The sequence below is a fragment of the Oncorhynchus masou genome, unplaced genomic scaffold (assembly GCF_036934945.1).
Source record: "Oncorhynchus masou masou isolate Uvic2021 unplaced genomic scaffold, UVic_Omas_1.1 unplaced_scaffold_554, whole genome shotgun sequence".
Lineage (NCBI taxonomy): Eukaryota > Metazoa > Chordata > Actinopteri > Salmoniformes > Salmonidae > Oncorhynchus > Oncorhynchus masou.
The window spans coordinates 490,793-517,819 of NW_027011956.1; the positions used below are offsets into that span (position 1 = coordinate 490,793).

General features: G+C 50.0%; 1 pseudogene; it reads left to right on the plus strand.

The window, feature by feature from the left end:
* Positions 1 to 880: 880 nt before the first annotated feature.
* LOC135536097 (COP9 signalosome complex subunit 1-like) lies at positions 881 to 26,022 on the plus strand (annotated as a pseudogene).
* Positions 26,023 to 27,027: the final 1,005 nt, after the last annotated feature.

Genomic DNA, 27,027 nt, shown 5'->3' on the forward strand with positions numbered 1-27,027 from the left:
TGTTGAGTCGTGTAAAGCTCACTGCCATTGGAATCTGGAGCAGTGGAAACGTGTTCTCTGGAGTGATGAATCACGCTTCACCTTCTGGCAGTCCAACTGGGTTTGGTGGATGCAAGGAGAATGTTACCTGTCCCAAAGCATAGTGCCAACTGTAAAGTTTGGTGGAGAAAGAATAATGGTCTGGGGCTGTTTTTCATGGTTCGGCCCCTTAGTTACAGTGAAGGGAAATGTTTACGCTACAGTATAGATCATTTTTTTGTGGCAACAGTTTGGGGAAGGCCCTTTCCTGTTTCAGCATGACAATGCCCCCGTGCACCACCGAGGTCCATACAGAAATGGTTTGTCGATCGGTGTGGAAGAACTTGACTAGCCCACACAGAGCCCTGACCTCAAGCCCATCGAATTACTTTGGGATGAATTGGAACGCCGACTGCGAGCCAGGCCTAATCGCCAAAAATCAGTGCCCAACCTCACTAATGCTCTTGTGGCTGAATGAAAGAAAGTCCCCTCAGTAATGTTCCAACATCTAGTGGAAAGCCTTCCCAGAAGAGTGGAGACTGTTATAGCAACAAAAGGGGGACCAGCTTCGTGATTATGAAATAAGATGTTTGACGGGCAGGTGTCCACATACTTTTGGTCATGTAGTTTAATACACAGCCCCAAATAACATCCAGATAATGTGGTCAGAGGTCTGGCTAGCGAACTGACATGAGTTATCATGCGAAGTGCTTTAAGTCATCAAGGACAGAAATCACTCCTCTGCCCCCCCCTCTTCCTTCCCTGCATCTCCCCTCTCCGCCTCCACTCCCTCCTCCAGGACAGCTCAGTGTCAGAGCTAGAGGTTTCTGCAGGGGCAGAACAAGCTCAGGCTCAGGACAGCGAAAGAGACAGGGACATGGCCAGAGACAGGGACAAGAGTAGGGCGAGCTTGGCCCAGACCTCGGCCTCAGAGCTTCCCTGTACCTCCCATAGCAGCAGCAGACCCAATCAGCTGTCACCGTTCACAGCAGGGGACTATGTCCTCAGCTCCAGCCTCTCAGCATGCTCCCTGCTCCCAGAGGTAGGACCACCAGAGCAGACAGAGCGAAGCTGATATATGGAGTTACCAAGGATCATTTTGCTATTTCATATTGAATTTTAAGACCCAGGCAGCCTAGTGGTTAGAGGGCGGCAGGGAGCCTAGTGGTTAGAGGGGCGGCAGGGAGCCTAGTGGTTAGAGGGCGGCAGGTAGCCTAGTGGTTAGAGGGGCGGCAGGTAGCCTAGTGGTTAGAGGGGCGGCAGGTAGCCTAGTGGTTAGAGGGGCGGCAGGTAGCCTAGTGGTTAGAGGGGCGGCAGGTAGCCTAGTGGTTAGAGGGGCGGCAGGTAGCCTAGTGGTTAGAGGGGCGGCAGGTAGCCTAGTGGTTAGAGGGCGGCAGGTAGCCTAGTGGTTAGAGCAGGTAGTCTAGTGGTTAGAGGGGCGGCAGGTAGCCTAGTGGTTAGAGGGGCGGCAGGTAGCCTAGTGGTTAGAGGGGCTGCAGGTAGCCTAGTGGTTAGAGCAGGTAGTCTAGTGGTTAGAGGGGCGGCAGGTAGCCTAGTGGTTAGAGGGGCGGCAGGTAGCCTAGTGGTTAGAGGGGCGGCAGGCAGCCTAGTGGTCTAGAGGGGCGGCAGGCAGCCTAGTGGTCTAGAGGGCGGCAGGCAGCCTAGTGGTCTAGAGGGGCGGCAGGCAGCCTAGTGGTCTAGAGGGGCGGCAGGCAGCCTAGTGGTCTAGAGGGGCGGCAGGCAGCCTAGTGGTCTAGAGGGGCGGCAGGCAGCCTAGTGGTCTAGAGGGGCGGCAGGCAGCCTAGTGGTCTAGAGGGGCGGCAGGCAGCCTAGTGGTCTAGAGGGGCGGCAGGCAGCCTAGTGGTCTAGAGGGCGGCAGGCAGCCTAGTGGTTAGAGGGGCGGCAGGCAGCCTAGTGGTTAGAGGGCGGCAGGTAGCCTAGTGGTTAGAGCAAAAGGCAGTTTGTTCTGAAGTGTCTGACCTATAAGAAAGATCAGGGTTGGACTAGTAACCGGAAGGTTTCAAGATCGAATCCCGAGCTGACAAGGTTAAAATCTGTTGTTCTACCCCTGAACAGGGCAGTTAATCCACTGTTCGGCGGCCATCATTGAACATAAGAATTTGTTCTTAACCGACTTGCCTAGTTTAAATAAAAAAGTTTTTTTTTTTTTTTTTTTTTTTACATGTGTTTAACCCCATATTTTTGTTATTAATCCAGTCTCCATATATACTTCCATAAATGTGTTTAACTTCGTACCAGGGGACCTTCAGATAAGTCTTGTGATGCCTGTGGGCATCCTAGAACAAAACCACCGCCATGTTTGTGAGAGTCTCACCTTAACACATATTAGTGTCTCGGCCAAACTGTTCAGACGCTACAGGCAGTTGGCAGATCGGCTGTACCGACTCCAGATGAGTCCCAAGTAGCTTGTCGTGGTCAGAGATCAAAACGGAGAACACCGTCATGTTTGTGAGGGTCTCATCTTTCCATTGAAGGGTCAATCGTTTGTAGGCTGTTCGGACTCTACAGACAATTTTGTGCGGATACCAATTGGGACGTCTCGTGGACTGACAAACACGGCTGTAATGGATGGATTTCTATGGGGCTTTTTTTTTTAAATGCTAATTCGATTTCAGTAGGTGCCCGGACATTGACCTTAGGGGGTTAATCTCTAAAAGTCTCTCTCTCTCTCTCCCCCGCTCCCTCTCCATCTCCCCTTCTCTCTCCCCCTCCCTTCCATCCCTCTCTCTCTCCATCTCCCTCGCTCTCTCTCTCTCCATCTCCCCCGCTCTCTCTCTCTCCATCTCCCCCGCTCTCTCCCTCCATCTCCCCCGCTCTCTCTCTCTCCATCTCCCCCGCTCTCTCTCTCTCCATCTCCCCCGCTCTCTCTCTCCATCTCCCCCGCTCTCTCTCTCCATCTCCCATGCTCCCTCTCTCTCCATCTCCCCCGCTCCCTCTCTCTCCATCTCCCCCGCTCTCTCTCTCTCTCCATCTCCCCCGCTCTCTCTCTCTCTCCATCTCCCCCCGCTCTCTCTCTCTCTCCATCTCCCCCCCGCTCTCTCTCCATCTCCCCCGCTCTCTCTCTCTCTCCATCTCCCCCGCTCTCTCTCTCTCTCCATCTCCCCCGCTCTCTCTCTCTCTCTCCATCTCCCTCGCTCTCTCTCTCCATCTCCCTCGCTCTCTCTCTCCATCTCCCCGCTCACTCTCTCTCCATCTCCCCCGCTCTCTCTCTCTCCATCTCCCCCGCTCCCTCTCTCTCCATCTCCCCCGCTCTCTCTCTCTCCATCTCCCTCGCTCTCTCTCTCTCTCCATCTCCCTCGCTCTCTCTCTCCATCTCCCCCGCTCTCTCTCTCCATCTCCCGCGCTCTCCATCTCCCTCGCTCTCTCTCCTCGCTCTCTCTCCATCTCCCTCGCTCTCTCTCTCTCTCCATCTCCCTCGCTCTCTCTCTCTCCCCCTCGCTCTCTCTCTCTCCATCTCCTCGCTCTCTCTCTCTCCATCTCCCTCGCTCTCTCTCTCTCCATCTCCCTCGCTCTCTCTCTCTCCATCTCCCTCGCTCTCTCTCTCCATCTCCCTCGCTCTCTCTCTCTCCATCTCCCTCGCTCTCTCTCTCCATCTCCCTCGCTCTCTCTCTCTCCATCTCCCTCGCTCTCTCTCTCTCCATCTCCTCGCTCTCTCTCTCTCCATCTCCCTCGCTCCCTCGCTCTCCATCTCCCTCGCTCGCTCGCTCTCCATCTCCCTCGCTCGCTCTCTCTCCATCTCCCTCGCTCTCCATCTCCCTCGCTCCCTCGCTCTCCATCTCCCTCGCTCCCTCGCTCTCCATCTCCCCGCTCTCTCCTCATCTCCCTCGCTCTCTCTCCATCTACCCCGCTCTCTCTCTCTCTCCATCTCCCCCGCTCTCTCTCTCCATCTCCCCCGCTCTCTCTCTCCATCTCCCTCGCTCTCTCTCCATCTACCCCGCTCTCTCTCTCTCTCCATCTCCCTCGCTCTCCCTCTCTCCATCTCCCTCGCTCTCTCTCTCTCCATCTCCCCCCGCTCTCTCTCTCTCCATCTCCCCCGCTCTCTCTCTCTCCATCTCCCCCGCTCTCTCCCTCCATCTCCCCCGCTCTCTCCCTCCATCTCCCCCGCTCTCTCTCTCTCCATCTCCCCCGCTCTCTCTCTCTCCATCTCCCCCGCTCTCTCTCTCTCCATCTCCCCTCGCTCTCTCTCTCTCCATCTCCCTCGCTCTCTCTCTCTCTCTCCATCTCCCTCGCTCTCTCTCTCCATCTCCCCCGCTCTCTCTCTCCATCTCCCGCGCTCTCCATCTCCCTCGCTCTCTCTCTCCCTCGCTCTCTCTCTCCATCTCCCTCGCTCTCTCTCTCTCTCCATCTCCCTCGCTCTCTCTCCATCTCCCTCGCTCTCTCTCTCTCCATCTCCCCTCGCTCTCTCTCTCTCCATCTCCCCCGCTCTCTCTCTCTCTCTCTCCATCTCCATCGCTCTCTCTCTCTCCATCGCTCTCTCTCTCTCCATCGCTCTCTCTCTCTCCATCGCTCTCGCTCTCTCTCTCCATCGCTCTCGCTCTCTCTCTCTCTCTCTCTCTCTCTCCATCTCCCTCGCTCTCTCTCTCTCTCCATCTCCCTCGCTCTCTCTCTCTCCATCTCCCCCGCTCTCTCTCTCTCCATCTCCCCCGCTCGCTCTTTCTCCATCTCATCTTCTCTCTCCTCCAGGGGGCTGTTGAGCCGATGCAGATCGATGCTGACCCCCAGGAAGACCAGCAGAATGCTCCAGACACCAACTATGTGGTGGAAAACCCCACACTGGTATGTTAATATAGCACTAAGCTAGTCCTAGCACTGGTACATTACTATAGCACTAAGCTAGCCCTAGCACTGGTTCATTACTATAGCACTAAGCTAGCCCTAGCACTGGTACATTACTATAGCACTAAGCTAGCCCTAGCACTGGTACATTACTATAGCACTAAGCTAGCCCTAGCACTGGTACATTACTATAGCACTAAGCTAGCACTGGTACGTTACTATAGCACTAAGCTAGCCCTAGCACTGGTACATTACTATAGCACTAAGCTAGCCCTAGCACTGGTACGTTGCTATAGCACTAAGCTAGCCCTAGCACTGGTACATTACTATAGCACTAAGCTAGCCCTAGCACTGGTACATTACTATAGCACTAAGCTAGCCGTAGCACTGGTACGTTGCTATAGCACTAAGCTAGCACTGGTACGTTACTATAGCATTAAGCTAGCCCTAGCACTGGTACATTACTATAGCACTAAGCTAGCCCTAGCACTGGTACATTACTATAGCACTAAGCTAGCCCTAGCGCTGGGACGTTACTATAGCACTAAGCTAGCCCTAGCACTGGTACGTTACTATAGCACTAAGCTAGCCCTAGCACTGGGACGTTACTATAGCACTAAGCTAGCCCTAGCACTGGTACGTTACTATAGCACTAAGCTAGCCCTAGCACTGGGACGTTACTATAGCACTAAGCTAGCCCTAGCACTGGTACGTTACTATAGCACTAAGCTAGCCCTAGCACTGGTACGTTACTATAGCACTAAGCTAGCCCTAGCACTGGGACGTTACTATAGCACTAAGCTAGCCCTAGCACTGGTACGTTACTATAGCACTAAGCTAGCCCTAGCACTGGGACGTTACTATAGCACTAAGCTAGCCCTAGCACTGGTACGTTACTATAGCACTAAGCTAGCCCTAGCACTGGTACGTTACTATAGCACTAAGCTAGCCCTAGCACTGGTACGTTACTATAGCACTAAGCTAGCACTAGCATCTCCCTGTCTCACTGCCTCTCGCTGTCTCTCTCTCAATCTCCCTGTCTCACTGCCTCTCGCTGTCTCTCTCTCAATCTGCCTGTCTCACTGCCTCTCGCTGTCTCTCTCTCAATCTCCCTGTCTCACTGCCTCTCGCTGTCTCTCTCTCAATCTCCCTGTCTCACTGCCTCTCGCTGTCTCTCTCTCAATCTCCCTGTCTCACTGCCTCTCGCTGTCTCTCTCTCAATCTCCCTCTCTCTCCCTGTCTTTCATCTCTCCTGGTCTCCCTGTCTTTCATCTCTCCTGGTCTCCCTGTCTTTCATCTGTCCTGGTCTCTCTCTTTCATCTCTCCTGGTCTCCCTGTCTTTCATCTCTCCTGGTCTCCCTGTCTTTCATCTCTCCTGGTCTCCCTGTCTTTCATCTCTCCTGGTCTCCCTGTCTTTCATCTCTCCTGGTCTCCCTGTCTTTCATCTGTCCTGGTCTCCCTGTCTTTCATCTCTCCTGGTCTCTCTCTCTTTCATCTCTCCTGGTCTCTCTCTCTTTCATCTCTCCTGGTCTCCCTGTCTTTCATCTCTCCTGGTCTCCCTGTCTTTCATCTCTCCTGGTCTCCCTGTCTTTCATCTCTCCTGGTCTCCCTGTCTTTCATCTCTCCTGGTCTCTCTCTCTTTCATCTCTCCTGGTCTCCCTGTCTTTCATCTCTCCTGGTCTCCCTGTCTTTCATCTCTCCTGGTCTGTCTCTCTTTCATCTCTCCTGGTCTCCCTGTCTTTCATCTCTCCTGGTCTCTCTCTCTTTCATCTCTCCTGGTCTCCCTGTCTTTCATCTCTCCTGGTCTCCCTGTCTTTCATCTCTCCTGGTCTCCCTGTCTTTCATCTCTCCTGGTCTCTCTCTCTTTCATCTCTCCTGGTCTCCCTGTCTTTCATCTCTCCTGGTCTCCCTGTCTTTCATCTGTCCTGGTCTCCCTGTCTTTCATCTCTCCTGGTCTCTCTCTCTTTCATCTCTCCTGGTCTCTCTCTCTTTCATCTCTCCTGGTCTCTCTCTCTTTCATCTCTCCTGGTCTCCCTGTCTTTCATCTCTCCTGGTCTCCCTGTCTTTCATCTCTCCTGGTCTCCCTGTCTTTCATCTCTCCTGGTCTCCCTGTCTTTCATCTCTCCTGGTCTCCCTCTCTAGGACCTGGAGCAGTTTGCGTCCAGCTACAGCGGTCTGACGCGTATTGAGAGACTGCAGTTCATAGCACAACATTGTCCCCAGCTCCGTGCCGAGGCCCTGAAGATGGCCCTGTCCTTCGTCCAGAGGACCTTCAACGTAGACGTGTACGAGGAGATCCACCGCAGACTCACCGACGCCAAGCGGTGAGGAGAAAGAGTGTGTGTGAGAGTGAAGTGGAGCCTATATAAGGTACAAAAGTTTGTGTGTGTGTGTGTGAGAGATCCCGCATGTGTGCATACGACCCTAACATCTCTTGTCTATTCCCAGACAGGCGCAGGGTGTCCCTGACGCGGTGCCTGATGGGCCGGCGGAGGCCCCTCTCCTGGACACAGCCTGGGCAGAGAGCACCAGGAAAAAGGCCCTTCTCAAACTGGAGAAGCTGGACACTGACCTCAAGAACTACAAGGAAACTCCATCAAAGAGAGCATCAGGTAACTAGCTACGGGGGGGCGGGGGGGGCTCAAGTAGACATTGTTTTCACTGTGTTACAAGTGTGTCACAAGCAGTGGAGATGGAACTCGACTGTTACATGTGTGTCACAAGCAGTGGAGATGGAACTCGACTGTTACATGTGTCACAAGCAGTGGAGATGGAACTCGACTGTTACATGTGTGTCACAAGCAGTGGAGATGGAACTCGACTGTTACATGTGTCACAAGCAGTGGAGATGGAACTCGACTGTTACATGTGTGTCACAAGCTGTGGAGATGGAACTCGACTGTTACATGTGTCACAAGCTGTGGAGATGGAACTCGACTGTTACATGTGTGTCACAAGCAGTGGAGATGGAACTCGACTGTTACATGTGTGTCACAAGCAGTGGAGATGGAACTCGACTGTTACATGTGTCACAAGCTGTGGAGATGGAACTCGACTGTTACATGTGTGTCACAAGCAGTGGAGATGGAACTCGACTGTTACATGTGTGTCACAAGCAGTGGAGATGGAACTCGACTGTGTTACATGTGTGTCACAAGCAGTGGAGATGGAACTCGACTGTTACATGTGTGTCACAAGCAGTGGAGATGGAACTCGACTGTTACATGTGTGTCACAAGCAGTGGAGATGGAACTCGACTGTTACATGTGTGTTACATTTACATTTACATTTAAGTCATTTAGCAGACGCTCTTATCCAGAGCGACTTACAAATTGGTGAATTCACCTTCTGACATCCAGTGGAACAGCCACTTTACAATAGTGCATCTAAATCATTAAGGGGGGGTGGTGAGAAGGATTACTTATCCTATCCTAGGTATTCCTTGAAGAGGTGGGGTTTCAGGTGTCTCCGGAAGGTGGTGATTGACTCCGCTGTCCTGGCGTCGTGAGGGAGTTTGTTCCACCATTGGGGGGCCAGAGCAGCGAACAGTTTTGACTGAGCTGAGCGGGAACTGTACTTCCTCAATGGTAGGGAGGCGAGCAGGCCAGAGGTGGATGAACGCAGTGCCCTTGCTTGGGTGTAGGGCCTGATCAGAGCCTGGAGGTACTGCGGTGCCGTTCCCCTCACAGCTCCGTAGGCAAGCACCAAGCAGTGGAGATGGAACTCGACTGTTACATGTGTCACAAGCAGTGGAGATGGAACTCGGACATCATGCATGGCTAGAACCTCGATTTCAGCTCCATGAGAGGGAGCGTCGTCTTTCCTTCCGGTTCTCTGCTGCCCGTGACTGGAACCAACTGCAAACATCTCTGAAGCTGGAGACTCACATCTCCCTCACTGGCTTTAAGCACCAGCTGTCAGAGCAGCTCACAGATCACTGCACCTGTACATAGCCCATCTGTAAACAGCCCACTTACCTCATCCCCATACTGTATTTATTTATTTATCTTGCTCCTTTGCACCCCAGTATCTCTACTTGCACATGCATCCTCTTCACACCTTCCATTCCCTCTCTCCTCTCTCTCCTCCTCCCTCTCTCTCCTCTCTCTCTCTCTCTCTCTCTCTCTCTCTCCTCCCTCCCCCCTCTCTCTCTCTCCTCCTCCCCCTCTCTCTCTCTCTCTCTCTCTCTCTCTCTCTCTCTCTCTCTCTCTCTCTCTCTCTCCTCATCCCTCTCTCTCTCCTCCTCCCTCTCTCTTTCCTCCCTCTCTCTTTCCACCCTCTCTCTTTCCTCCCTCTCTCTCCTCCTCTCTCTCTCTCTCCTCCTCCCTCTCTCTCTCTCTCCTCCCTCTCTCTCTCTCTCCTCCTCGCTCTCTCTCCTCCTCTCCTCCTCCTCCTCCCTCTCTCTCTCCTCCCTCCCTCTCTCTCTCTCCCTCCCCTCTCTCTCCTCCCCTCTCTCTCTCTCCTCCTGCCTCTCCTCCTCCTCCCTCTCTCTCTCTCCTCCTCCCTCTCTCTCTCTCCTCCCCCTCTCTCTCCTCCCCTCTCTCTCTCCTCTCTCTCTCTCTCTCCTCCTGCCCTCTCTCCCTCCTCCCTCTCTCTCTCCTCCTCCCTCTCTCTCCTCCCTCTCTCTCCTCCTCTCTCTCTCTCTCCTGCCTCTCTCATCCTCCCTCCCCCTCTCTCTCTCCTCCTCCCTCTCTCTCTCCTCCCCCTCTCTCTCTCCTCCCCTCTCTCTCTCCTCCTCTCTCTCTCTCTCCTCCTGCCTCTCTCTCCTCCTCCCTCTCTCTCTCTCCTCCTCCCTCTCTCTCCCCTCCCCCTCTCTCTCCTCCTCTCTCTCTCTCTCTCCTGCCTCTCTCATCCTCCCTCCCCCTCTCTCGCATCCTCCCTTCCCCTCTCTCTCATCCTCCCTCTCCCTTCCCTCTCTGTCTGTTCAGGCGGGGTCATGATGACCTTGGGGACCACTATTTAGACTGTGGAGATCTCAGCAACGCCCTGAAGTGTTACAGCCGAGCCCGAGACTACTGCACTAGTGCCAAGCATGTCATCAACATGTGTCTGAACGTCATCAAGGTACTATGACATCATCAACATGTGTCTGAACGTCATCAAGGTACTATGACATCATCAACATGTCTGAATGTCATCAAGGTACTATGACATCATCAACATGTCTGAATGTCATCAAGGTACTATGACATCATCAACACGGTGCCTCCGAAATGAATGTTTATGAAGGTTCATGTCAACTTTTATCATCAAGTTGTGTCTTCACTTGCTCAAGTCTATAAACGTGGCTTGTCTTGACCTAACATCCTTGGAACGTTTCTCAAACCTTTTCTCTCTCATGTTTGTCTCTCTCTGTGTATTTCTCTCTCGCTAGGTTAGCGTTTACCTCCAGAACTGGTCCCATGTACTTAGCTACGTCAGCAAGGCAGAATCCACTCCAGAGATTGCTGAGGTTAGTACTGAATGACATGAAATATGACCTTTCCATCGTACCTTCCTAGTGAGAGAAACTTGTAAAATCAAGCAGTATGAGAATTTGTTCAATAGATGTTCTCCTTTTTAAATTGTTGTGTGTGTGTGTATAGTAGACTCTAATATAGCCTTCACACTGAGAGAAAATCACTGACTTACCTCCCGCTTGCTTGTTCTTCTAGCAACGAGGAGAGAGAGACAGTCAGAACCAATCTGTCCTCACCAAACTAAAATGTGCTGCGGGTAAGACATTATACTGTTAGGACCACTGAAGTCTACAGCTAAGACATTATACTGTTAGGAGGACCACTGAGGTCTGCAGCTAAGACATTATACTGTTAGGAGGACCACTGAGGTCTACAGCTAAGACATTATACTGTTAGGAGGACCACTGAAGTCTACAGCTAAGACATTATACTGTTAGGAGGACCACTGAAGTCTACAGCTAAGACATTATACTGTTAGGAGGACCACTGAAGTCTACAGCTAAGACATTATACTGTTAGGAGGACCACTGAGGTCTACAGCTAAGACATTATACTGTTAGGAGGACCACTGAAGTCTACAGCTAAGACATTATACTGTACTGTTAGGACCACTGAGGTCTACAGCTAAGACATTATACTGTTAGGAGGACCACTGAAGTCTGCAGCTAAGACATTATACTGTTAGGAGGACCACTGAGGTCTACAGCTAAGACATTATACTGTTAGGAGGACCACTGAGGTCTACAGCTAAGACATTATACTGTACTGTTAGGAGGACCACTGAAGTCTACAGCTAAGACATTATACTGTTAGGAGGACCACTGAAGTCTACAGCTAAGACATTATACTGTTAGGAGGACCACTGAGGTCTACAGCTAAGACATTATACTGTTAGGAGGACCACTGAGGTCTGCAGCTAAGACATTATACTGTACTGTTAGGAGGACCACTGAAGTCTACAGCTAAGACATTATACTGTTAGGAGGACCACTGAAGTCTGCAGCTAAGACATTATACTGTTAGGAGGACCACTGAAGTCTGCAGCTAAGACATTATACTGTTAGGAGGACCACTGAAGTCTGCAGCTAAGACATTATACTGTACTGTTAGGAGGACCACTGAAGTCTACAGCTAAGACATTATACTGTTAGGAGGACCACTGAAGTCTACAGCTAAGACATTATACTGTACTGTTAGGAGGACCACTGAAGTCTGCAGCTAACACATTATACTGTACTGTTAGGAGGACCACTGAAGTCTACAGCTAAGACATTATACTGTTAGGAGGACCACTGAAGTCTACAGCTAAGACATTATACTGTTAGGAGGACCACTGAGGTCTGCAGCTAAGACATTATATTGTTAGGAGGACCACTGAAGTCTACAGCTAAGACATTATACTGTTAGGAGGACCACTGAGGTCTACAGCTAAGACATTATACTGTACTGTTAGGATCACTGAAGTCTTAGGTCATAATAGGTAATAAAACCTATTTTTAAATTTTGAGTTGCACTTTCAAATGTTTCTCTTGACCCCACCCCCTCCAGGTTTGGCAGAGCTGGCCTCTAGAAAGTACAAACCGGCCGCTAAGTGCTTCCTCCAGGCTTCATTTGACCACTGCGACTTCCCAGAGGTCAGATATCAATATATCCCCTTATCTCTGACCCCGACTCACTTGACCCCACCCTCAACTCACCAGACCCCGCCCCCAACTCACCTGACCCGCCCCCAACTACTTGACCCCGCCCCCAACTCACCAGACCCTGCCCCCAACTCCACCATATGTGGTCTGAGCCATGATGCTGCTGTGTACATGGAGTGTTCTAGGATTGAGGAGTTGTAACCTGTTGAGGACCCCCTCCCCAGCTCCTGTCCCCCAGTAATGTAGCGGTGTATGGAGGGATGTGTGCCCTGGCCACCTTCGACAGACAGGAACTACAGAAGAACATCATCTCAAGCAGGTAGGCTCCACACTTAGTCGTCCCCTCCTAAGAAGTACACTTCAGGTAAATGCTAACTCTTGTTAATTGAAGAGCTTCATTGTTCTGTCCATCAAGTGGAAGGCCTTGATGAGAACTGTAATGGAGAGGAACAGCTTGTTGGGTGATGACAGATTTCAGTACATATTGAAATGTCAGCCCCTCTTTTCCCTCGCTTTCTCTCTCTCTCTTCTCTCTTTCTCCCTGCCTCTTCTCTTCTCTCTCCAGCTCCTTTAAGTTGTTTTTAGAGTTGGAGCCCCAGGTGCGTGACATAATCTTCAAGTTTTACGAATCAAAGTACGCATCCTGTCTGAAACTACTGGATGAGATGAAGGTAAGGAAGAAACAGTTTAATGTGGACAGTTACAGGCTGACTAGATGATAATGAAGAAAACAGTTTAATGTGGACAGTTACAGGCTGACTAGATGATAATGAAGTAAACAGTAATATGGACAGTTACAGGCTGACTAGATGATAATGAAGTAAACAGTTTAATGTGGACAGTTACAGGCTGACTAGAGGATAATGAAGTAAACAGTTTAATATGGACAGTTACAGGCTGACTAGATGATAATGAAGTAAACAGTTTAATATGGACAGTTACAGGCTGACTAGATGATAATGAAGTAAACAGTTTAATATGGACAGTTACAGGCTGACTAGATGATAATGAAGTAAACAGTTTGATGTGGACCGTTACAGGCTGACTAGATGATAATGAAGTAAACAGTTTAATATGGACAGTTACAGGCTGACTGGATGATAATGAAGTAAACAGTTTAATGTGGACAGTTACAGGCTGACTAGATGATAATGAAGTAAACAGTTTAATATGGACAGTTACAGGCTGACTAGATGATAATGAAGTAAACAGTTTAATATGGACAGTTACAGGCTGACTAGATGATAATGAAGTAAACAGTTTAATATGGACAGTTACAGGCTGACTAGATGATAATGAAGTAAACAGTTTAATATGGACAGTTACAGGCTGACTAGATGATAATGAAGTGGACAGTTACAGGCTGACTAGATGATAATGAAGTAAACAGTTTGATGTGGACCGTTACAGGCTGACTAGATGATAATGAAGAGGACAGTTTAATGTGGACAGTTACAGGCTGACTAGATGATAATGAAGAAAACAGTTTAATATGGACAGTTACAGGCTGACTAGATGATAATGAAGAAAACAGTTTAATGTGGACAGTTACAGGCTGACTAGATGATAATGAAGTAAAGTTTAATATGGACAGTTACAGGCTGACTAGATGATAATGAAGAAAACAGTTTAATATGGACAGTTACAGGCTGACTAGATGATAATGAAGAAAACAGTTTAATATGGACAGTTACAGGCTGACTAGAGGATGATGAAGAAAACAGTTTAATATGGACAGTTACAGGCTGACTAGATGATAATGAAGTAAAGTTTAATATGGACAGTTACAGGCTGACTAGATGATAATGAAGAAAACAGTTTAATATGGACAGTTACAGGCTGACTAGATGATAATGAAGAAAACAGTTTAATATGGACAGTTACAGGCTGACTAGATGATAATGAAGAAAACAGTTTAATGTGGACAGTTACAGGCTGACTAGATGATAATGAAGAAAACAGTTTAATATGGACAGGTACAGGCTGACTAGATGATAATGAAGTAAAGTTTAATATGGACAGTCACAGGCTGACTAGATGATAATGAAGAAAACAGTTTAATATGGACAGTTACAGGCTGACTAGATGATAATGAAGAAAACAGTTTAATGTGGACAGTTACAGGCTGACTAGATGATAATGAAGAAAACATTTTAATATGGACAGTTACAGGCTGACTAGATGATAATGAAGTGGACAGTTACAGGCTGACTAGATGATAATGAAGTAAACCGTTTAATATGGACAGTCACAGGCTGACTAGATGATGATAATGAAGTGGACAGTTACAGGCTGACTAGATGATGATGATAATGAAGAGGACAGTTACAGGCTGACTAGATGATAATGAAGTAAACAGTTTAATATGGACAGTCACAGGCTGACTAGATGATGATAATGAAGTGGACAGTTACAGGCTGACTAGATGATAATGAAGTAAACAGTTTAATATGGACAGTCAGGCTGACTAGATGATGATAATGAAGTGGACAGTTACAGGCTGACTAGATGATAATGAAGTAAACAGTTTAATATGGACAGTCAGGCTGACTAGATGATGATAATGAAGTGGACAGTTACAGGCTGACTAGATGATAATGAAGTAAACAGTTTAATATGGACAGTCACAGGCTGACTAGATGATGATAATGAAGAGGACAGTTACAGGCTGACTAGATGATGATGATAATGAAGAGGACAGTTACAGGCTGACTAGATGATACTGAAGTAAACAGTTTAATGTGGACAGTTACAGGCCGACTAGATGATAATGAAGTAAACAGTTTAATGTGGACAGTTACAGGCTGACTAGATGATGATAATGAAGTAAACAGTAATATGGACAGTTACAGGCTGACAATGAAGTAAACAGTTTAATGTGGACAGTTACAGGATGACTAGATGATAATGAAGTAACCAGTTTAATGTGGACAGTTACAGGCTGACTAGATGATAATGAAGGAAAACAGTTTAATGTGGACAGTTACAGGCTGATTAGATGATAATGAAGTAAACAGTTTAATGTGGACAGTCACAGGCTGACTAGATGATAATGAAGTAACCAGTTTAATGTGGACAGTCACAGGCTGACTAGATGATAATGAAGTAACCAGTTTAATGTGGACAGTTACAGGACGACTAGATGATAATGAAGTAAACAGTTTAATGTGGACAGTTACAGGACGACTAGATGATAATGAAGTAAACAGTTTAATGTGGACAGTTACAGGCTGACTAGATGATAATGAAGTAAACAGTTTAATGTGGACAGTTACAGGCTGACTAGATGATAATGAAGTAAACAGTTTAATGTGGACAGTTACAGGCTGACGAGGATGATAATGAGAAAACAGAGCTGGCTGTTACAGGCTAACTGCAAAATATAAATGGGAAAACTATTTTATATTGCCACTCAGTAATGTTGATTGAATTAGTCTCGGTTGTTTTTTGAAATGTAATCTTTATTGTTTAACTAGGCAAGTCAGTTAATAACAAATTCTTATTTACATTGGCGGTCTAGGAACAGTGGGTTAACTGGTCTAGGAACAGTGGGTTAATTAACTGCCTTTTTCAGTGCCAGAACAACAGATTTTTACCTTGTCAGCTCGGGGATTCGATCCAGCAACCTTTTGGTTACTGGCCCAACGCTCTAACCACTAGGCTACCTGCCGCCCCTCTAACCGCTAGGCTACCTGCCGCCCCTCTAACCGCTAGGCTACCTGCCGCCCCTCTAACCGCTAGGCTACCTGCCGCCCCTCTAACCGCTAGGCTACCTGCCGCCCCTCTAACCGCTAGGCTACCTGCCGCCCCTCTAACCGCTAGGCTACCTGCCGCCCCTCTAACCGCTAGGCTACCTGCCGCCCTCTAACCGCTAGGCTACCTGCCGCCCCTCTAACCGCTAGGCTACCTGCCGCCCCTCTAACCGCTAGGCTACCTGCCGCCCCTCTAACCGCTAGGTTACCTGCTCTAACCACTAGGCTACCTGCCGCCCCTCTAACCGCTAGGCTACCTGCCGCCCCTCTAACCGCTAGGCTACCTGCCGCCCCTCTAACCGCTAGGCTACCTGCCGCCCCTCTAACCGCTAGGCTACCTGCCGCCCCTCTAACCGCTAGGCTACCTGCCCTAACCACTAGGCTACCTGCTCTAACCACTAGGCTACCTGCCGCCCCTCTAACCGCTAGGCTACCTGCTCTAACCACTAGGCTACCTGCCGCCCCTCTAACCGCTAGGCTACCTGCTCTAACCGCTAGGCTACCTGCCGCCCCTCTAACCGCTAGGCTACCTGCCGCCCCTCTAACCGCTAGGCTACCTGCCGCCCCTCTAACCGCTAGGCTACCTGCCGCCCCTCTAACCGCTAGGCTACCTGCCGCCCCTCTAACCGCTAGGCTACCTGCCGCCCCTCTAACCGCTAGGCTACCTGCCGCCCCTCTAACCGCTAGGCTACCTGCCGCCCCTCTAACCGCTAGGCTACCTGCCGCCCCTCTAACCGCTAGGGCTACCTGCCGCCCCTCTAACCGCTAGGCTACCTGCCGCCCCTCTAACCGCTAGGCTACCTGCCGCCCCTCTAACCGCTAGGTTACCTGCTCTAACCGCTAGGCTACCTGCCGCCCCTCTAACCGCTAGGCTACCTGCCGCCCTCTAACCACTAGGCTGCCTGCCGCCCCTCTAACCACTAGGCTACCTGCCGCCCCTCTAACCACTAGGCTACCTGCCGCCCCTCTAACCGCTAGGCTACCTGCCGCCCCTCTAACCGCTAGGCTACCTGCCGCCCCTCTAACCACTAGGCTACCTGCCCTAACCACTAGGCTACCTGCTCTAACCACTAGGCTACCTGCCGCCCCTCTAACCGCTAGGCTACCTGCTCTAACCACTAGGCTACCTGCCGCCCCTCTAACCGCTAGGTTACCTGCTCTAACCGCTAGGTTACCTGTTCTAACCACTAGGTTACCTGCTCTAACCACTAGGTTACCTGCCGCCCCTCTAACCGCTAGGTTACCTGCTCTAACCACTAGGCTACCTGCCGCCCCTCTAACCGCTAGGCTACCTGCTCTAACCACTAGGCTACCTGCCGCCCCTCTAACCGCTAGGCTACCTGCTCTAACCACTAGGCTACCTGCCGCCCCTCTAACCACTAGGCTACCTGCTCTAACCACTAGGCTACCTGCTCTAACCACTAGGCTACCTGCCGCCCCTCTAACCACTAGGCTACCTGCTCTAACCACTAGGCTACCTGCCGCCCCTCTAACCACTAGGCTACCTGCTCTAACCACTAGGCTACCTGCCGCCCCTCTAACCGCTAGGCTACCTGCTCTAACCACTAGGCTACCTGCTCTAACCACTAGGCTACCTGCCGCCCCTCTAACCACTAGGCTTCTTGCCGCTCCATGGCTCAAAAACAACTGTGATTTGAATGTGCACCTAACACCAATGCTCTTCCTCTCTCTCCTGCAGGATAACCTTCTATTGGACCTGTACCTGGCCCCCCACGTTAGAACACTGTACACACAGATCAGAAACAGAGCCCTTATACAGGTGAGACCGTCATGGCACCATGACAACACAACAGTGTTTTACACCTGGCTTCCTTTCCTTCATATCCCTACATCACCCGTGTCCTGAGTCGGTACTTCAGCCCAAGTTGTTAACCTGAGTCGGTACTTCAGCCCAAGTTGTTAACCTGTGTCCTGAGTCGGTACTTCAGCCCAAGTTGTTAACCTGTGTCCTGAGTCGGTACTTCAGCCCAAGTTGTTAACCTGAGTCGGTACTTCAGCCCAAGTTGTTAACCTGAGTCGGTACTTCAGCCCAAGTTGTTAACCTGAGTCGGTACTTCAGCCCAAGTTGTTAACCTGAGTCGGTACTTCAGCCCAAGTTGTTAACCTGAGTCGGTACTTCAGCCCAAGTTGTTAACCTGAGTCGGTACTTCAGCCCAAGTTGTTAACCTGAGTCAGTACTTCAGCCCAAGTTGTTAACCTGAGTCAGTACTTCAGCCCAAGTTGTTAACCTGAGTCGGTACTTCAGCCCAAGTTGTTAACCTGAGTCGGTACTTCAGCCCAAGTTGTTAACCTGAGTCGGTACTTCAGCCCAAGTTGTTAACCCGGTGTGTGTGTGTGTGTGTGTCAGTACTTCAGCCCAAGTTGTTAACCCAGTGTGTGTGTGTGTGTCAGTACTTCAGCCCAAGTTGTTAACCCGGTGTGTGTGTGTGTCAGTACTTCAGCCCAAGTTGTTAACCCGGTGTGTGTGTGTCAGTACTTCAGCCCAAGTTGTTAACCCGGTGTGTGTGTGTGTGTGTGTGTGTGTGTGTGTGTGTGTGTGTGTGTGTGTGTGTGTGTGTGTGTGTGTGTCAGTACTTCAGCCCGTATGTGTCTGCAGACATGACTAAGATGTCCCAGTCCTTCAACACCACAGTGTTATCTCTGGAGGATGAACTGACCCAGCTCATACTGGAGGGACTGATCAACGCACGTATAGACTCACACAGCAAGGTAACACACACACGTATAGACTCTCACAGCAAGGTAACACACACACACGAATAGACTCTCACAGCAAGGTAACACACACACGTATAGACTCTCACAGCAAGGTAACACACACACACGTATAGACTCACACAGCAAGGTAACACACACACACGCACGTATAGACTCACACAGCAAGGTCACACACACACGTATAGACTCACACAGCAAGGTAACACACACACGTATAGACTCACACAGCAAGGTAACACACACACACGTATAGACTCTCACAGCAAGGTCACACACACACGTATAGACTCACACAGCAAGGTAACACACACACGAACGTATAGACTCACACAGCAAGGTAACACACACACGTATAGACTCACACAGCAAGGTAACACACACACACACGTATAGACTCACACAGCAAGGTAACACACGAACGTATAGACTCTCACAGCAAGGTAACACACACACACACGTATAGACTCACACAGCAAGGTAACACACACGCACGTATAGACTCACACAGCAAGGTAACACACTCACGTATAGACTCACACAGCAAGGTAACACACACACACGTATAGACTCACACAGCAAGGTAACACACACGAACGTATAGACTCTCACAGCAAGGTAACACACACACGAACGTATAGACTCACACAGCAAGGTAACACACACGCACGTATAGACTCACACAGCAAGGTAACACACACGCACGTATAGACTCACACAGCAAGGTAACACACTCACGTATAGACTCTCACAGCAAGGTAACACACACACGTATAGACTCACACAGCAAGGTAACACACACGAACGTATAGACTCACACAGCAAGGTAACACACACACGTATAAACTCTCACAGCAAGGTAACACACACACACGAACGTATAGACTCACACAGCAAGGTAACACACACACACATATAGACTCACACAGCAAGGTAACACACACGCACGTATAGACTCACACAGCAAGGTAACACACTCACGTATAGACTCTCACAGCAAGGTAACACACACACGTATAGACTCACACAGCAAGGTAACACACACACACGTATAAACTCTCACAGCAAGGTAACACACACACACGAACGTATAGACTCACACAGCAAGGTAACACACACGAACGTATAGACTCACACAGCAAGGTAACACACACGCACAGCAAGGTAACACACTCACGTATAGACTCTCACAGCAAGGTAACACACACACGTATAGACTCACACAGCAAGGTAACACACACGAACGTATAGACTCACACAGCAAGGTAACACACACACACGTATAAACTCTCACAGCAAGTTAACACACGAACGTATAGACTCACACAGCAAGGTAACACACACACACACACGTATAAACTCTCACAGCAAGGTAACACACACGAACGTATAGACTCTCACAGCAAGGTAACACACACACACACGTATAGACTCACACAGCAAGGTAACACACGAACGTATAGACTCTCACAGCAAGGTAACACACGCATGTATAGACTCACACAGCAAGGTAACACACGCACACGTATAGACTCACACAGCAAGGTAACACACACGAACGTATAGACTCACAGCAAGGTAACACACACACACGAACGTATAGACTCACACAGCAAGGTAACACACACGCACGTATAGACTCACACAGCAAGGTAACACACTCACGTATAGACTCTCACAGCAAGGTAACACACACACGTATAGACTCACACAGCAAGGTACACACACACACGTATAAACTCTCACAGCAAGGTAACACACACACACGAACGTATAGACTCACACAGCAAGGTAACACACACACGTATAGACTCACACAGCAAGGTAACACACACGCACGTATAGACTCACACAGCAAGGTAACACACTCACGTATAGACTCACACAGCAAGGTAACACACACACACACGTATAGACTCACACAGCAAGGTAACACACACGAACGTATAGACTCTCACAGCAAGGTAACACACACACGAACGTATAGACTCACACAGCAAGGTAACACACACGCACGTATAGACTCACACAGCAAGGTAACACACACGCACGTATAGACTCACACAGCAAGGTAACACACTCACGTATAGACTCTCACAGCAAGGTAACACACACACGTATAGACTCACACAGCAAGGTAACACACACGAACGTATAGACTCACACAGCAAGGTAACACACACGTATAAACTCTCACAGCAAGGTAACACACACACACAAACGTATAGACTCACACAGCAAGGTAACACACACACACGTATAGACTCACACAGCAAGGTAACACACACGCACGTATAGACTCACACAGCAAGGTAACACACTCACGTATAGACTCTCACAGCAAGGTAACACACACACGTATAGACTCACACAGCAAGGTAACACACACACACGTATAAACTCTCACAGCAAGGTAACACACACACACGAACGTATAGACTCACACAGCAAGGTAACACACACACACGTATAGACTCACACAGCAAGGTAACACACACGCACGTATAGACTCACACAGCAAGGTAACACACTCACGTATAGACTCTCACAGCAAGGTAACACACACACGTATAGACTCACACAGCAAGGTAACACACACGAACGTATAGACTCACACAGCAAGGTAACACACACACACGTATAAACTCTCACAGCAAGGTAACACACACACACGAACGTATAGACTCACACAGCAAGGTAACACACACACACACACGTATAAACTCTCACAGCAAGGTAACACACACACACGTATAGACTCTCACAGCAAGGTAACACACACACACGTATAGACTCTCACAGCAAGGTAACACACACACACGTATAGACTCACACAGCAAGGTAACACACACACGTATAGACTCTCACAGCAAGGTAACACACACACACACGTATAGACTCACACAGCAAGGTAACACACAAACACGTATAGACTCACACAGCAAGGTAACACACACACACACGTATAGACTCACACAGCAAGGTAACACACGAACGTATAGACTCTCACAGCAAGGTAACACACGCACGTATAGACTCACACAGCAAGGTAACACACGCACGTATAGACTCACACAGCAAGGTAACACACACACACGTATAGACTCACACAGCAAGGTAACACACACGAACGTATAGACTCTCACAGCAAGGTAACACACACACACGAACGTATAGACTCACACAGCAAGGTAACACACACGCACGTATAGACTCACACAGCAAGGTAACACACTCACGTATAGACTCACACAGCAAGGTAACACACACACACACACGTATAAACTCTCACAGCAAGGTAACACACACACACGAACGTATAGACTCACACAGCAAGGTAACACACACACGAACGTATAGACTCACACAGCAAGGTAACACACACACGTATAGACTCACACAGCAAGGTAACACACACGCACGTATAGACTCACACAGCAAGGTAACACACGCGCACGTATAGACTCACACAGCAAGGTAACACACACACGTATAGACTCACACAGCAAGGTAACACACACGCACGTATAGACTCACACAGCAAGGTAACACACACGCACGTATAGACTCACACAGCAAGGTAACACACACTCACGTATAGACTCTCACAGCAAGGTAACACACACACGTATAGACTCACACAGCAAGGTAACACACACACACGTATAAACTCTCACAGCAAGGTAACACACACACGAACGTATAGACTCACACAGCAAGGTAACACACACACACGTATAGACTCACACAGCAAGGTAACACACTCACGTATAGACTCTCACAGCAAGGTAACACACACACGTATAGACTCACACAGCAAGGTAACACACACGAACGTATAGACTCACACAGCAAGGTAACACACACACACGTATAACTCTCACAGCAAGGTAACACACACACACGAACGTATAGACTCACACAGCAAGGTAACACACGCACGTATAGACTCACACAGCAAGGTAACACACGCACGTATAGACTCACACAGCAAGGTAACACACACACACACAGACTCACACAGCAAGGTAACGCACACACACACACACAGACTCACACAACAAGGTAACACACACACGTATAGACTCTCACAGCAAGGTAACACACACACGTATAGACTCTCACAGCAAGGTAACACACTAACGTATAGACTCACACAGCAAGGTAACACACACACACACGTATAGACTCACACAGCAAGGTAACACACGAACGTATAGACTCTCACAGCAAGGTAACACACACACACGAACGTATAGACTCACACAGCAAGGTAACACACACACGAACGTATAGACTCACACAGCAAGGTAACACACACACGTATAGACTCACACAGCAAGGTAACACACGCACGTATAGACTCACACAGCAAGGTAACACACACACACACAGACTCACACAGCAAGGTAACGCACACACACACACACACACAGACTCACACAACAAGGTAAAACACACACACACACGTATAGACTCACACAGCAAGGTAACACACACGTAGAGACTCACACACACGTATAGACTCTCACAGCAAGGTCACACACACACTAGCCGTAGACCAGTCTCTCTACACATCAACTGTCACTACAGGTATACACCAATCTCTCCCCAGTTCCCGTATGAGTAAGTAACTTCCTGTTTCCTGTATGTGTGATGTCAGATCCTGTATGCGAGGGACGTGGACCAGAGGGGCCATACGTTTGAGAAGTCTGTCCACATGGGCAAGGAGTTCCAGAGACGATCCAAAGCCACGATCCTCAGAGCTGCTGTGCTGCGCAACCAGATACACGTCAAGGTGACTACAGCTTGGTGTTCGCTACAGCTGTTACCACCCGGCCCCAGTCTAGACTACAGCTGTTACCACCCGGCCCCAGTCTAGACTACAGCTGTTACCACCCGGCCCCAGTCTAGACTACAGCTGTTACCACCCGGCCCCAGTCTAGACTACAGCTGTTACCACCCGGCCCCAGTCTAGACTACAGCTGTTACCACCCGGCCCCAGTCTAGACTACAGCTGTTACCACCCGGCCCCAGTCTAGACTACAGCTGTTACCACCCGGCCCCAGTCTAGACTACAGCTGTTACCACCCGGCCCCAGTCTAGACTACAGCTGTTACCACCCGGCCCCCAGTCTAGACTACAGCTGTTACCACCCGGCCCCAGTCTAGACTACAGCTGTTACCACCCGGTCCCCAGTCTAGACTACAGCTGTTACCACGCGGCCCCAGTCTAGACTACAGCTGTTACCACCCGGCCCCCAGTCTAGACTACAGCTGTTACCACCCGGCCCCCAGTCTAGACTACAGCTGTTACCACCCGGCCCCCAGTCTAGACTACAGCTGTTACCACCCGGCCCCAGTCTAGACTACAGCTGTTACCACACGGCCCCAGTCTAGACTACAGCTGTTACCACCCTACAGCTGTTACCACCCGGCCCCCAGTCTAGACTACAGCTGTTACCACCCGGCCCCAGTCTAGACTACAGCTGTTACCACACGGCCCCAGTCTAGACTACAGCTGTTACCACCCTACAGCTGTTACCACCCGGCCCCCAGTCTAGACTACAGCTGTTACCACACGGCCCCAGTCTAGACTACAGCTGTTACCACCCGGCCCCCAGTCTAGACTACAGCTGTTACCACACGGCCCCCAGTCTAGACTACAGCTGTTACCACCCGGCCCCCAGTCTAGACTACAGCTGTTACCACACGGCCCCAGTCTAGACTACAGCTGTTACCACCCGGCCCCCAGTCTAGACTACAGCTGTTACCACCCGGCCCCAGTCTAGACTACAGCTGTTACCACCCGGCCCCAGTCTAGACTACAGCTGTTACCACCCGGCCCCCAGTCTAGACTACAGCTGTTACCACCCGGCCCCAGTCTAGCCTACAGCTGTTACCACACGGCCCCAGTCTAGACTACAGCTGTTACCACCCTACAGCTGTTACCACCCGGCCCCCAGTCTAGACTACAGCTGTTACCACCCGGCCCCAGTCTAGACTACAGCTGTTACCACACGGCCCCAGTCTAGACTACAGCTGTTACCACCCTACAGCTGTTACCACCCGGCCCCCAGTCTAGACTACAGCTGTTACCACACGGCCCCAGTCTAGACTACAGCTGTTACCACCCGGCCCCCAGTCTAGACTACAGCTGTTACCACACGGCCCCCAGTCTAGACTACAGCTGTTACCACCCGGCCCCCAGTCTAGACTACAGCTGTTACCACACGGCCCCAGTCTAGACTACAGCTGTTACCACCCGGCCCCCAGTCTAGACTACAGCTGTTACCACCCGGCCCCAGTCTAGACTACAGCTGTTACCACACGGCCCCAGTCTAGACTACAGCTGTTACCACACGGACCCCAGGCTAGACTACAGCTGTTACCACCCGGCCCCCAGTCTAGACTACAGCTGTTACCACCCGGCCCCCAGTCTAGACTACAGCTGTTACCACCCGGCCCCCAGTCTAGACTACAGCTGTTACCACCCGGCCCCCAGTCTAGACTACAGCTGTTACCACACGGCCCCCAGTCTAGACTACAGCTGTTACCACACGGCCCCAGACACACATTAAGTCCTGAATAGAAGCATTCAACGGAGATTCTTCACTCCAGGACTAGGTTTAATCTATGTCTGGGAAACCGGCCCCCTGGGGAGTAAGCTGCTTCCTCTATATCCCTCAATTTATGGAAAACCTTGGCTAGTTCACCGGGTGTTTTGATTTGGAACATGTTGTCAGAGCTTTTCATTTATCAGGTGATGTAATTTTTTAGTGCTGTGTCAGTCCTTTGAAATCAACTGTTGTGTGCCCCTCGAGACAATTTATCCACCTCTCTCTCTCCTCTCTAAACATTTCACTGTTAAGTCTACATCTGTTCACTTCTCTCTCTTTCTCCCTTCCCTCTTCTCCTCCTCTCTCTCTCCCTTCCCTCCCTCAGTCCCCTCCTAGAGAAGGCAACCAGGGGGAGCTATCAACAGCCAACAGCCAAACAACCAGGATGAGCAGCACCATGTGACGGGGACGTCCCGTCATGACACCATCGCTGGCTGTGTCTGGCACTCTGCTCCCTATATAGTGCACTACCCTATGGGGCCCTGGTCAAAAGTAGGGCGCTATGTAGGGAATAGGGTGCCATTTGGTACACAGACGATACCTGGTGCCTCTGAATGAACAGAGGGAGTGTGGGGTGTCTGTCCACAACAGCTCTCAGGTAGTGCCCTTCTTTTGGTCAAGTCAAAGCTACAACTGCTAAGCTGGAGTCTGGCCAAAAGTGGGGCACATGGTGTCATTTGAGAAGCAGCCTATGACATGGTCCCAACGTTAGCAAAAAAACCACCTGCGTCCCCTCAAACGGCCCCCTGTCCCCTATGGTGCTCTACTTTTTACCAGGGCCTTTCCTGGCGGAGAGAAGACAAGAACAAACTCAATGAAAATACGATGTCTGTTGACACATGAAGTTAAAATAAATGAACGTTTTGGAAGAGACGAGGTACTTCCAGCTGGCTGGTTCTTTGTAAGGAGATGCACTTTGCTCTGTACCCGGTGACAAACACTGATTACACATTGGGAGGGAAAAACACAACAAGCTTTTAATAAAGATACATACTAAATGAGACTCTTTCTTTGATGGTGTTTAGATGAAGTTACCACAATTATGTTAATCTAGAGCAGTGGTCCCAACCCTGGTCCTCCAGTACCCCATCAGAACACATTGTTATTGTAACCCTGGACATGCACACCTGATTCAACTGGTCAACTAATCATCAAGTCCTCAATGAGTTGAATGAGGTGTGTTTGTCCAGGGATACAATTTATCTGTACTGTTGGGGGTACTGGAGGACCAGGGTTGGGGATACTGGAGGACCAGGGTTGGGAAACACTGTTGGGGGTACTGGAGGACCAGGGTTGGGAACCACTGTTGGGGGTACTGGAGGACCAGGGTTGGGAACCACTGTTGGGGATACTGGAGGACCAGGGTTGGGAGTACTGGAGGACCAGGGTTGGGAAACACTGTTGGGGATACTGGAGGACCAGGGTTGGGAAACACTGTTGGGAGTACTGGAGGACCAGGGTTGGGAGTATTGGAGGACCAGGGTTGGGAGTACTGGAGGACCAGGGTTGGGAATACTGGAGGACCAGGGTTGGGAATACTGGAGGACCAGGGTTGGGAAACACTGTTGAGGTACTGGAGGACCAGGGTTGGGAAACACTGTTGGGGATACTGGAGGACCAGGGTTGGGAATACTGGAGGACCAGGGTTGGGAATACTGGAGGACCAGGGTTGGGAGTACTGGAGGACCAGGGTTGGGAGTACTGGAGGACCAGGGTTGGGAATACTGGAGGACCAGGGTTGGGGATACTGGAGGACCAGGGTTGGGGATACTGGAGGACCAGGGTTGGGAATACTGGAGGACCAGGGTTGGGAATACTGGAGGACCAGGGTTGGGAAAACTGGAGGACCAGGGTTGGGAAAACTGGAGGACCAGGGTTGGGGGTACTGGAGGACCAGGGTTGGGGGTACTGGAGGACCAGGGTTGGGGGTACTGGAGGACCAGGGTTGGGAGTACTGGAGGACCAGGGTTGGGAGTACTGGAGGACCAGGGTTGGGGATACTG